This window comes from Protopterus annectens, chromosome 8.part0 (genome assembly GCF_019279795.1).
Source record: "Protopterus annectens isolate FY-2018-M chromosome 8.part0, PAN1.0, whole genome shotgun sequence".
NCBI classification, from domain to species: Eukaryota; Metazoa; Chordata; order Ceratodontiformes; family Protopteridae; genus Protopterus; species Protopterus annectens.
The window spans coordinates 1,323,416,739-1,323,428,658 of NC_056741.1; the positions used below are offsets into that span (position 1 = coordinate 1,323,416,739).

The 11,920-nt window shown below is 39.8% G+C and overlaps 1 protein-coding gene across 1 annotated transcript in view; it reads right to left on the reverse strand.

Moving 5' to 3' along the window:
- LOC122808473 (jhy protein homolog) overlaps positions 1 to 11,286 on the reverse strand; it is a 908,782-nt gene extending 897,496 nt beyond the window's left edge. Inside the window, exon 1 of the mRNA XM_044079431.1 lies at positions 11,208 to 11,286. The gene's annotated coding sequence lies outside the window, so the exon portion shown is untranslated. The remainder of the gene's footprint in view (positions 1 to 11,207) is intronic.
- Between the last annotated feature and the right edge of the window lie 634 nt (positions 11,287 to 11,920).

Below are 11,920 nucleotides of genomic sequence, written 5' to 3' on the forward strand. Positions count from 1 at the left end.
ATTTCTTTCATTGATCTTCATATGTCTGTACATCTTTATTAAATCAAGCAACTCTTCTCTTAGACCATTTTCTTCTAAACTGAGGGCACATTCTTTGCCTCCATTTCCTACAGGCATTCTATAGAAAGTTCCACGCATCTTCCTGTGCCATATTCTCTTCAGGTTCATCATGTGTCATCCATTGCTCTTTCATATGGGATCTCACTGCCCTATCACTCCACAACATTGACTATGTCAGGGTTGCCACAGTTTCCTGTTCCTTCCCTTGCTGTGCAACTCCAAGTGAACTTTTGTACTGATTTCCTATGAAAGGCTTCAAAGTATCCTCATATGGCAGCTGATCGCATGATTCTCACTCCACTGGTTTCTCCTTAATATGGGGATCCATTGCTCTATCCTGTTGTGGTCATCAAAGTTAGATTTTCTACACTAAATCCTTCACTTCACAGGTAATCCATAACCTCAAGTTCTATTTCTTTAACTCCTTCAATACTAATCTTCTTTTCTACTTTTCTTCTTTGTTTTCTTATTTTTTGTACTGTAACATTTTCCATATCTGGATAGCTTTGCCTGTATTTCTCTTCAAATACTTTGGGACTGCTCTGTTTATATTGATTAGTTTTGCTTTCTCCTTTGCATAAATATTGCACATATTAAATGTCTTTCTCTTTCCCATGTCTATACTTCTTCTTCTGATGTCTCCTGCTCCTGCTGTTTCTCCTTACTTGGGGGTATCGTTCTATCATGCTGTGATGTAACCTGTGTTAGACTTTCTACACTAAATCCTTCACTTTGCAGGTATTCCATAACTTCAACTTCTATTTTTTAACTTCTACTTTATTAATTTTCTGTTCTACATTCCCTCGTTGTATCTTATTTTTTGTATTGTGAAAGTTTCCATAGCTGGGTGCCTTTGTCTCTATTTCTCCACAAATTTCCTTGGAGCTGCTTTTTTGTATTGATTAATTTGGCTTTCTCTTTTGCATAAATATCGCACCATATCAGATCTCTCTCTTTCTTTCCCATGTGCGTATTTCTTTTTTATACTTTTTAAAAATCTCTCAATTTTGTTCTTTATATTTCCACACTTCTTCAGTTGCTTCTTTTTCCAAACACCCCAAGGTTTCTTGGTCAATCTAATGATTTTGATAAATCTGTTGTATTAATAAACACATTTTTATTTCAAGCTTTTGACAGTTTTTCTTGTTTAAGTATTTTTCTTTCCCCTAATTTATCTCAATCTTTTGGTATATCTTCTGTCTGGAAATTTTGAGCTTCTTGCATAATAGTAACAATACATAATTTCTATCCTCAGTAGCTCACGCTGTTGTCTTCATCGCTCTTTTTTGGTCTATGAGTTTTTGTGATTTTTGTGGACTACTAATTCCATCTACAACAGAGAGAGCCATCCATCCCCTGGGTCTGGCCTAGTCCAACTGTAGGACTGTTTCTATATTTTGAGGATACTATACTGGTGCCAGGAATGAAAAAAACGACAGTGTGCCTACCAGGATTGGGCACTTTTTATCCTGGGTCTTGTGTACACAGCTATCTTTTTTTTTATTTTTTAACCCTTCTGTCCATGATATATGCTATATAAAATGCAGTCTATATATATCAGTGTCGTCTTGGTGAGATTTTGAGAAAAACAGGATCTACCTCGTGAAGGTACTCACGAAGACTTGAAGATGAATTAAATTCCAGCAATACTACTTTCCTCCTTTCGGACCCCTGTTACTGTATGTATACTTGTATGTTACTGAAACTTTTCTTCTCAACACTCTACTGAAAACATGATATCGTCTGAGCTGGACAATCCATAGGTTCATAGTTCATAGTTTAGTACTAAGCTAACTGCCCTTGCGAGCCATTTTAAGCTTAGCCAATTATCCCTTGTGAGACTCAAACTCTGCACCTTGTGTTTGTAAGGCAAACACCTAAGCCATTAAGCCACCCTATCAGCAAATGTAATAAATAAACAATAAGTAGGCAAATAAATTACATGCTTACAGAATTAAAAATATCAGATGACAGTGTTATTTGCAGAGCTAAGGTCAGGGAGAGGATATTTATTTATTTTTTTATGTGGGAGCAACATAAAGAAACATGGTATGTATACATGGTGACTGAGCAGTCCTAACACTCAATGGCAAGATTTGTGCCTCATTATGCAAGGGTCTGGAGTTCATAGGCTCAGACGTAGATACTAGGCTATTGGCCCTACAGCCTATATAAGCCTAGCTAAATGGTACCATGGCGTTTGCCCCCCAAGAAAATTATTTTCCTGTGCCCCTGTCGAGCAAACCACAGAAGTGATCCCCATTTACTGACCGTATGAAGTCTGTATGCTCCTCCCAGGTCTGTGCAGGTTTTTAGGCTTTTTCCAGGTTCTCTGCTTTTCTTCTACCTTCCTAAAACAAGCAAGTTGAATGACTATTTTCCCTCTGGGTTAGTGCTTGACAACTCTTCTGGGTGTGCAGCAGTACTTGTACTATGTGTACCCCCGGGTGCCTTACTCTGCTTATAAAGTGAGCATCTGTATTTCTTTGCAGTCTGAATGTTTTTCATTTTGCAATTTATATATGATAAATAAATGTTTTGTTGCACATTTTAATTTAAAATATTTCCTCTACCTAGTATAGCTAACTGATTGTTATGTAGATTATGAAGTCTGGTATGAAGTTTTCAGAGCAATCATTTTAGAGATCCTTCTGTCAACCTGTTGTGTGACTAAGCAATTCCATCTACAAATGTCACCTCTGAAATGTCACACATTGCATTTTTGATCATAGTTGTACATATTCGATGCCACAGGTCAAGTGGTGATGGTAGTCCATAGATGGTACGTTGAAAATTTGAACTCAAAATGTTGAGTTTTGACAACGTTATGGGCTATGACTGAGAAGAGATCTGTGACTGACTGCGATGTCTAGGTGGCCTGCACTATTTATTCCCATAAATAGAGCAAATCTGATGCACTGGTAACTGGTAAACTGATTGGTCAGTGCACTTTTCCCATTACATATGTAACCTAATAGCATTAAACACACATGTGATTCATCATTCTGAAATGAAATTTAGAATCTCATCCTACTACAGACTCCCCCCTTCTTTCCCTCTCTGCCACCCCATACTCTCCCTGCTAATTCCAGTCCATACCAGTGAATCCTACCATGCTTCACTTCATACTTTGACCAACACTTCTAGTCTACTTAACATACATTATGTCCTTTCATTCCCCCTGAAGACTCTCCCAACATATCAAAACCACTCTCTATGACCCTTACACAAGCAGTCCCTAACAATACTTCAGTATATGGCCCATCCTCTATAACATGACCAAAATACATTATTTGACATACAGATTTAAATACAGAAAGTGTAAGCTGAAACACATTCATAGGACAAACAAGAAAAGCATAGCAAACTATTTCAGACCCTTTCCACATCCTCATTCACTTCCCTTTGGTTAAAGTAGCTACATCTACCCTAATCCTGGCCCAACACTGAGTCCATTCACTAACATTCAAAACCCCTTTCCTAATGAAAATATTACCAAAACTAAACCAAACTGAACACATAGCTGAATCAGCCTAACAATAACACAAAGACCCTGTGCAACAAAATCCTTCAGTTTCACACATGAATTGTACACCACCCCAATATTGTAGTAACAACAGAAAGGTAGCTCAAACTAGAAGTAAAAGATAAAGAAATGGTTCCACAAGGTTATACCATCATCAGAGAAGATAAGAAATGTAAAAGGGTTGGAAGTTTAGCAGTAATATATTCCAGTAACCTAGCATCATTAACTTTCTCTAATTACGTACATTCTTTCACTTAAGCAGCACTGCCTGCCTTTCTATGGTTGAAACAAATTAGTAGCCTGCTGTAAGGGCAAAGGTTATTTGGAAGTTTTCTTCATCTTTATGTGGCTGCGGCTAGAAGAATGAAGGATCAAAGAATTGGTAGAGAGTTTCATGGTTAAGCCAAAAATGATACTGGACGCCCAGGTAAGAGAGTTAGCAGGAGTCAGTAAAACAGGTAAGTATTAAACAAGTATTTTTTCCACCAAAAACAAAAAGGAGAAAATCACTTTAATACCAGCACCCCAAAAGTAATTTAACACAGGCTTACTTATAAAAAATAAAGGAAAACTTAGTTTTAACAACTTTTTTCACAAAAGTAGAAAGTCACATTTCATAGTAAAAGGTGACTACAAGTTACATGACACTCCATAAAAACACTTTTCCCTAGCTTAAATTAACTATTTTCATGGAAAAAGTTAAGTTTCTGAAGATTTTTCTCCAAACGGAGCTTCTCAGCCCAGCAACGGAAAACCATTAGCCAACCATCGATCTTCAGAAGCCTGCTAGATGAGTGCTTTTCAATGTCAGAAAAGCTTTGAAGAGCTTGATGCCCAAACTGTTGACTTTAGCTTGAGCTGGTAATGGTTTGGTCACATGGAAGGTTCCCTTAAGCTCTGGAAGCTGGCTGGCTGATATAACACCATAAAGCTAAGGCAACAACAATACTGATCAAATGATGCCCTTCATCCTATCCAGGTTCATCACATATCAATCAAGAAACACAAATACTGGGTGATTTCAGTTTAGAATTGTCCGGCACCAATCTGTAATGTGGGCCTAAGTCATAAACCTTCTCGGTTTCACCCAGCTTATCTCCACTCCTACTAAATACAAAGGATCAATTGACAATGATTCTCTTCTGGACTGGGTATTAACTACTGCCCCTGATAAGATCCCAATGCACTAAGTGATCCTCATCCCACATTTGCTGCCAGTCAGTAAGCTAAAACCTCTGAAAATATGCAATATAGCACAGTCCAAAATTGTCAAACTTTAATCAAGAAAGTTTGCTAGCATTTCTGAAGTAATGTAAGTTGACCATGCTCAAATTTCTACATTTAAATAAGGCCATCAAAACATTCAATTATATATTTTTCTCCATTCTAAACCCTCAGACACATATTAGAAGAAAAAGAATTAAATCAAATCTGTGCAGCTCTAAAATATCCATTCAAATTAGGTAATACTAAATCACCCTGTTCTATAGAAGGATCAACTTATCCCTACTTAACTCTTGCCTTCGTCTTCTCCCAAATAAACTCCTTCAACAATTTATTAATTATTAGCCACAGCTTCTCCTCTGGTTGATAAAAATATGCCTAACCTGTACATAAAACTAAAGGGAATAAAACCATTTTCATTGCTTGTGTTTTCCACATCCATAATCAAGAGGTTCCATTTTCTGAATTTTTGTACTATCATTTTTTTCCCCATGTCCTTAACTGCCATAATAGATTTTTTTTAATCCATACCCTTTACTTCCTCTTATCATATCCAATAAATATGGGTATTACTGAAAAAATTAATGTGTAGGTACATAGTTTACCACTACAGTGTTTGTTTTATCTGTATTAATTTTACATCTTGTTTCACCTGTGTCCTTGCTGAACAGGGGCTTTGGGTGCTGACTTGTCTAAACATGGGCTAAAACTATTGGCTAGGCTTATAACGGCCTCAGGGCCAATAGCCTAGTAACTTCCGAGGATCCTGTGTCAAAATAGTCCATAACACCACAATGTCCTTTCCTTGATATCATCTTCTGCAAATAAATCTATATGTTACACAAGTAGAAGATTGTAAATCAAGTGGAAAGGGAAGATGATAAAATAGGGAGGAAGTTCAAGAATTAAGGAGAGAAGGATTTTGGATGCAGCGCCTTAAGGAGAGTAACAATCATACAAAATATTATATTCATAATGTTGAAGAAAGTATTTTAGAAAGCTAACACAGCAAATGGCACGACTGCAAGAGGGACTGTAAAATAGGCAACAGGGAGTTGGAATTTACTGGTGAAAACTGGCATAGAAAACAAGGTACTAGGTGCTACCCCAACCAAAGGACACAAGTTTACGCCTAACCACATTTTAACTACTATGATTTTGGACCCCTTGCTAAATTTTTGATGTCACCTTGGGATAATTTTGAGGTATAATTTACTTACAGCATTCCCCCAAAGGCATAACTGAAGCCCCCCCCCCTTTGCAGTTGCAAACCCCAGCCAAACACCACCCATACAGATTTACATCACTGCCCATTCTTACAGAGGTTGAGAGGTATGAGTGCTGGTAATGATCAGCAAGTAGTAGGACTACTGTTTCAGTCTTGTATCACTTGTTGGGAAATGCCTTGTATCTATAACACAAATAATAAAGTGTACACAGTGATTGCTCTGAATAAGTTGAAGTTCGCAGGGTTCTTAGAGCAACCAAAATCTCTGTGGGCAGACAAGAGCAGGGCAATGACAAAAGTTCTGGGTCTTTCAAGTGAGCATACAAGAGAGGAAAACTGAGCACTTTTTACAGGCAGCTACTGAAGCTGTCAAGGGATATGCCATGATACTATCATCACTGCTGCTGTAGCACAAATCTGTAACTTCTGTTCAGCACCATCAACAGTCTTTACTAATGATGAACACAGATGTGAAAAGAGAAAAGGCATAATCAACACATAACGTTTAGCAACTCAAACCCTTCTGTGTTGCCTGAAAATCACAGCATATATTGGAACTGCCAGTAGTGAACACTTTAGTCACTGTACTCAGTTTACCATGCTTCTGTTTTGAAAAGGTCCCCCCCAAGCCCTAACATTTTGTATTAAAATAAAATAACAATGTACAGTATTTCAAATGAAAACTACTGTTACACATTAAATAAATGTTTATATACAAACAACAAAAATGTACATTTCCCACTCTCATTAACCATGCAGTATTACCTAACCAAGGGAGAGCTAATGGGTGTGCCAACCCCTTTACAAAATTATATAAGCAACTACTTGCATGACTATTACCTTAATGAGCCCGCTGTGGATTTGTTTTCACCTTTAAGTCTAGGATATTCACACTGTGTGGGCATGGTCAAGATCAAGAGACATATTAGGTGCAATCGCCAATGCCAAGTATGAGGAAGGGATTCCCTAAATGTTACTTCTGTTTTGCCAAAGTCCCAGCATCTCTCTCAACTATGTTCGTGATTTCTGAGAGCTTATCAAGGGATAGCAGGCACAGCAACATTACCATGGGGAAAATAGCATGGGGTTAGGAAGAGAAAGGGGAGAGGGTTGTGTAAAGGTAGCTGGGTAGGTAGGGGAAGAATTAAAAAAAACACAGGTATCTAGGCAAGATCTCTTTTTAACAGGAGAAAGCAGAACACTTTTCAGATGAACAGATGAGATAGGGAGATAAAGAAACAAAGATGACACACAGGGAAGGAAAGAGGAAGTAGTCACACACAGGAATGAACAGGAGAAGTAATGGGGAAACAAGCAAACAAATAGTGATGAACAAGTGATGAACAACATACCCAACACTCTAGTCATAGGTGACTCTACAGTCAGGCACACTGATGTTCCACTCACCAGGCTAAACAAGGAGAAAGTTACTGTCGGCTGCCTGTCAGGTGCCAGGATCCGCCACATAACGCACGCACTCAGGTCACTCCACAACAAGTACAAATATGAATCTGTCATTTCCCATGTTGGTGTGAATGACCTGAGACATACCTCCCTGGACTACACGAAAAGAGACGTGGTAGAGCTCTCCAATCTTGTAGCCCAGGTAGGTATGGCCCTAGCCATAAGTAGTATCCTGCCATCACCCAGAATGATACCACAGTACAAGGACAAAATGATCGATGTCAACAATTGGCTAAGCTTCTGGTGTCATTCTAAAGGGATCCAGTATCTGTCTGCCTGGGATGACATGGTCGACAGACCACGATGCTTTGCCAGAGATGGCCTGCACCTGTCACCCTTGGGATTCCGGATACTGGCTAAGACTCTTGCCTCCCCTATAGTGCCTTTGTTAGGCAAGGTTCAAATGACAAATTCACTTTCGTAACAGGTACAAGCAAGCAAAATCTGAGGGTAGTGCTACTCAATGCTAGAAGTCTAAACCTCAAAATGCATTCACTCAAGGCACTCCTTAAAATGGAGAACATCGACATCTGTGCAGTGACAGAGACCTGGTTCAAGGCTCCAGAGAGCACCCTGCATTACCAGGCTATAATTCATACCACACCTTTCGGCCACCTAACCTGGACTGAAACACTAAAGGCGGAGGCATGTCCATATTCATTAAGGATATCCACACCTCCAGGCTAGTTGCTCAGCATAATGCATCTGAGATTATCCAAGTGCAACCAACTCTGGGCAAGACCACAATCCAAACTGTAACTTGCTACAAATCCCCCACCATGCCCCAGGATTCCCACTCCTCAATTCGTGATACACTGGAAAATATTTGGGTACAACCCAACAGCCTAATAATGGGCGATTTCAACTACCCCACCATTAACTGGGAAAACTACTCATGTACCAACTCTTTTGCTTAACGTTTTCTGGAATTCATAAATTCCAATGCCTTGGATCAACTTATCCACACCCCCACCAGGGGCAGCAATATCCTAGACCTGGTCATTACCAACATGGGAGACCGGTGTTCCACACCAGAGGGCAATTCCTCATTGGTCAGATCCGACCACAAGCTAATCACCCTAGACAACCACATCCCGCCCCCACTTCCCATTAGGGAAACCACCGTAAAAAATTTCTCCAAAGCCAACTTCATGCTTCTTAAGACAGAAGTGGCAAACTTCACGACACCCATGCAAATGGACAATAGAGGTACGACTGCAGAATCCTACACAAATGCACTTTATAAGCACTTACACGAGTGCATGGATCGTTCTATCCCTAACAGAACCAAGATGCTATCCTCCAAAAATGGAAAAAAGGAAGCCAATCTGGTGGTCCCCCTGCCATAAACAAACTCTACAACAGAAGAAAGAAATTGTTGCAAAAAAGAGTAAACTCCCATGACTGGAGGAACTCCCTGGTCAGCCTCAGTAAGAAGCTGTGATCCCTCATAAAATCCTCCAAAGCTAGTTATGAAAACAAAATCACCACTGATTCTAAAGACAACCACAAAGCATTCTATAACTATGTCAAGAATCTCAATGACAACACCCAGATCTGCTCTGAGTTACAGCACAATGGACCAACTCATATTGCCAACATCCTGGCAGATAGGTTCAGTGCTAACTTTACCCCCCTCTCACCCCCTAAAGGGCCCATCTCTATACCAGAAGAATACAATGTTCCTGTCATCAAAAACACACTCTCCAAAGCCAAGAACACAGCATCCATGGGACCTGACAACATCCCAGGCTGCATTCTATACGAACTACAGAATGAACTGGCACCCCACCTAAGCACTATGTTCAACCATAGTCTCACCTCAGACTTTGTGCCCAGTGAATGGTGCACAGTGACGGTTATCCCACTCCACAAAGGGGGAGCCACCACGGACCCTGGGAACTACTGCCCCATTAGCCTAACAAGCCTGGTCTGCAAGGCCATGGAATGTATCATCATAGAACTTATAAACAAAGACATTGCTAATCTCCAAACTCTGGACCTCACCCAGTTCAGGTTTGTAAAAGGCAGAGCATGTCTCCTAAACCTGACAGACTTCTTTGAAGCAGTCACCAAAGCTGTAGACGAGGATAAGGTGGTTCACACAGCCTATCTAGATCTCGCCAAGGCTTTTGACACCATCCCCCACTCTGGAATTATAGATAAACTCACTAAACTAGGTATAAATCCCTACATCACAAGATGGGTTGCCAACTGGTTCACTGACAGAACCCACACTGTGAAAGTAGCAGACTCCAAATCCGACTTCAGACCAGTGACAAGTGTAGTACCACAGGGTTCAGTCCTTGGTCCTCTCCTGTTTGGTATCTACTTTTCTGAAGTACAGGCTAACACAGAAGGTCTTTGCTAACGAAGTTCGCAGATGACGCAAACTAAGAGCCATAATCGAAACTCCTAACAATGTGGACATCCTACAAAAGGGCCTCACTGAGACAGATGCCTGGTGTCATAGCCATGGCCTCAAGCTCAATGCCAAAAAGTGCATTGTCATCCCCTTTGGTAAAAACTCTGTATCCATGAGCTACCACATAGGTGGTAGTCTACTTAACACCGAAAGTGTGATAAGAGACCTTGGGACACAGGTGGACAGTAGTCTTTCCTTTCATAATCACATTGCCACAGTAGTCAGGAAATCCTTCTATGTGGCACACATCACAAAAGGTTTCTCATCCAGAAAAAAAGAGGTCATTGTTCCCCTCTACTCATCACTCATTAGACCCGTTATAGAGTACAACACCCCTTTTGGTATGTACCTCACAAGACATCTACAACAACTGGAAAGGCCGCAGAAATACCTCACAAAGAGGATTACCGGCCTCAAACACATGCCCTACGCAGACCGTCTCAAAAAACTCCAGCTTTACACAGTCACATATCGCCTACTCAGAGGCGATCTCTGCCTAACATACAAAGCTATGTGAAACCCAGAGTTGTTGGACATGCTCCACTTAAAGAAATCCCAATCCCACCGAGCTACACGCTCTATGGACCTAAACCTTGTCACCACATTAAACAGAACATGCTAGAGGAATACATTCCTGTTCCAGAGACTTCCCATACTCTGGAACAAACTACCCATCTATATCAAACAAAGCTCCTCATTAGCACTCTTCAAGAAAAATCTCGATGATTGGATAGGAAATAGGAAATTCACCCCGGGGATCACCTCTGTGGCTCTGCTCAATAGGGGCACAGGAAAAATATTTTCTTGGGTGGCGAAAGCCAGGACACCTTTTTGGCTAGGCTTATATAGGCCCTAGGGCAATAGCCTAGCACCTACCTATGAACCTATGAAGCATAATTCTTTAAAAGAGTAATTCCCAACATGTCTAGATGCTGCTGAACTAAGACTTTAAACCTAAGTGCTTACCATAAGGTAAATGATACTTAGTTAATTTCTTACACAAACACTTTTTTTTAAGATAAATCTTGTTTCCCTAATTACCTGCATATAATAAAAGGGGTGGGTACTACTTAGTTGGTGCTTAGTTTATAAAAGTGCAAACATGCAAACACACTAATATGCAAGTGTTTGCCTTTAGATACTTACATTAGTTCAGTGACAAGAATCGAGCAATACAGAGCAAAATAAATCTTTGTCAGGTAAAAGCAAATGGTACTCTGAATATTCCAGATTTACTTATAAATCTGGTAGATATGTGTATATAGTCATAAATCTCCAACCTGATAAACAGAAGGTCATCTGTGTCTTGAGGCAGAAAGTTGAAGCATACCTCTCAACTTCTTGGCTCAGATTCTGGACAAAGCCAAACCTAATGGAGAAACAAAAGCCAAAATCAAGGGAATTTACAAGTGCTACAGTAATTCACTTCAAAAGTTAACAGACCATATTTTCTGCATCATTGTGCATTTTCTGAACAATAAGTTGCAAGTAACACTAATACCTGGCATTATTGACCAACTACGGTCATCAATGAGTCATGAGAAAGTCAAACTTGTAGAGAGGACAGAGCAAAAAAAGGCAAAAATCAGAGATATTAAATAAAAAGATCAGTTCAGCTGTCACTAGGGGGTGGGTGATGCAATGTTATGTATAGTAATGAGTACAGGTTGGCATCTGTCTAGCTGGGACAGTATATATCCAGGTGAGAGAGTTAAAGGACAAGCACAATATGTTTAGGGGGCACAGTAGTCTGGTAGTCAGCTAGCCATGTAACCAGATGGGGGACCTAGCAACACAGGGAAAGTAAAGAAGTTTCAGGGTTTCATTTATTTTATTGTATTTTGTATAAATATATGTTTACTGGGGTACATCACTGATCACAAATGACCAATGGTAAGCGCAGTCTAGATTCTGCAGTAACAGTAACACAAAATTCTACATCAACATTGCATTAACATATAAAATACATGAATACAGGAAACTGTATACCTAC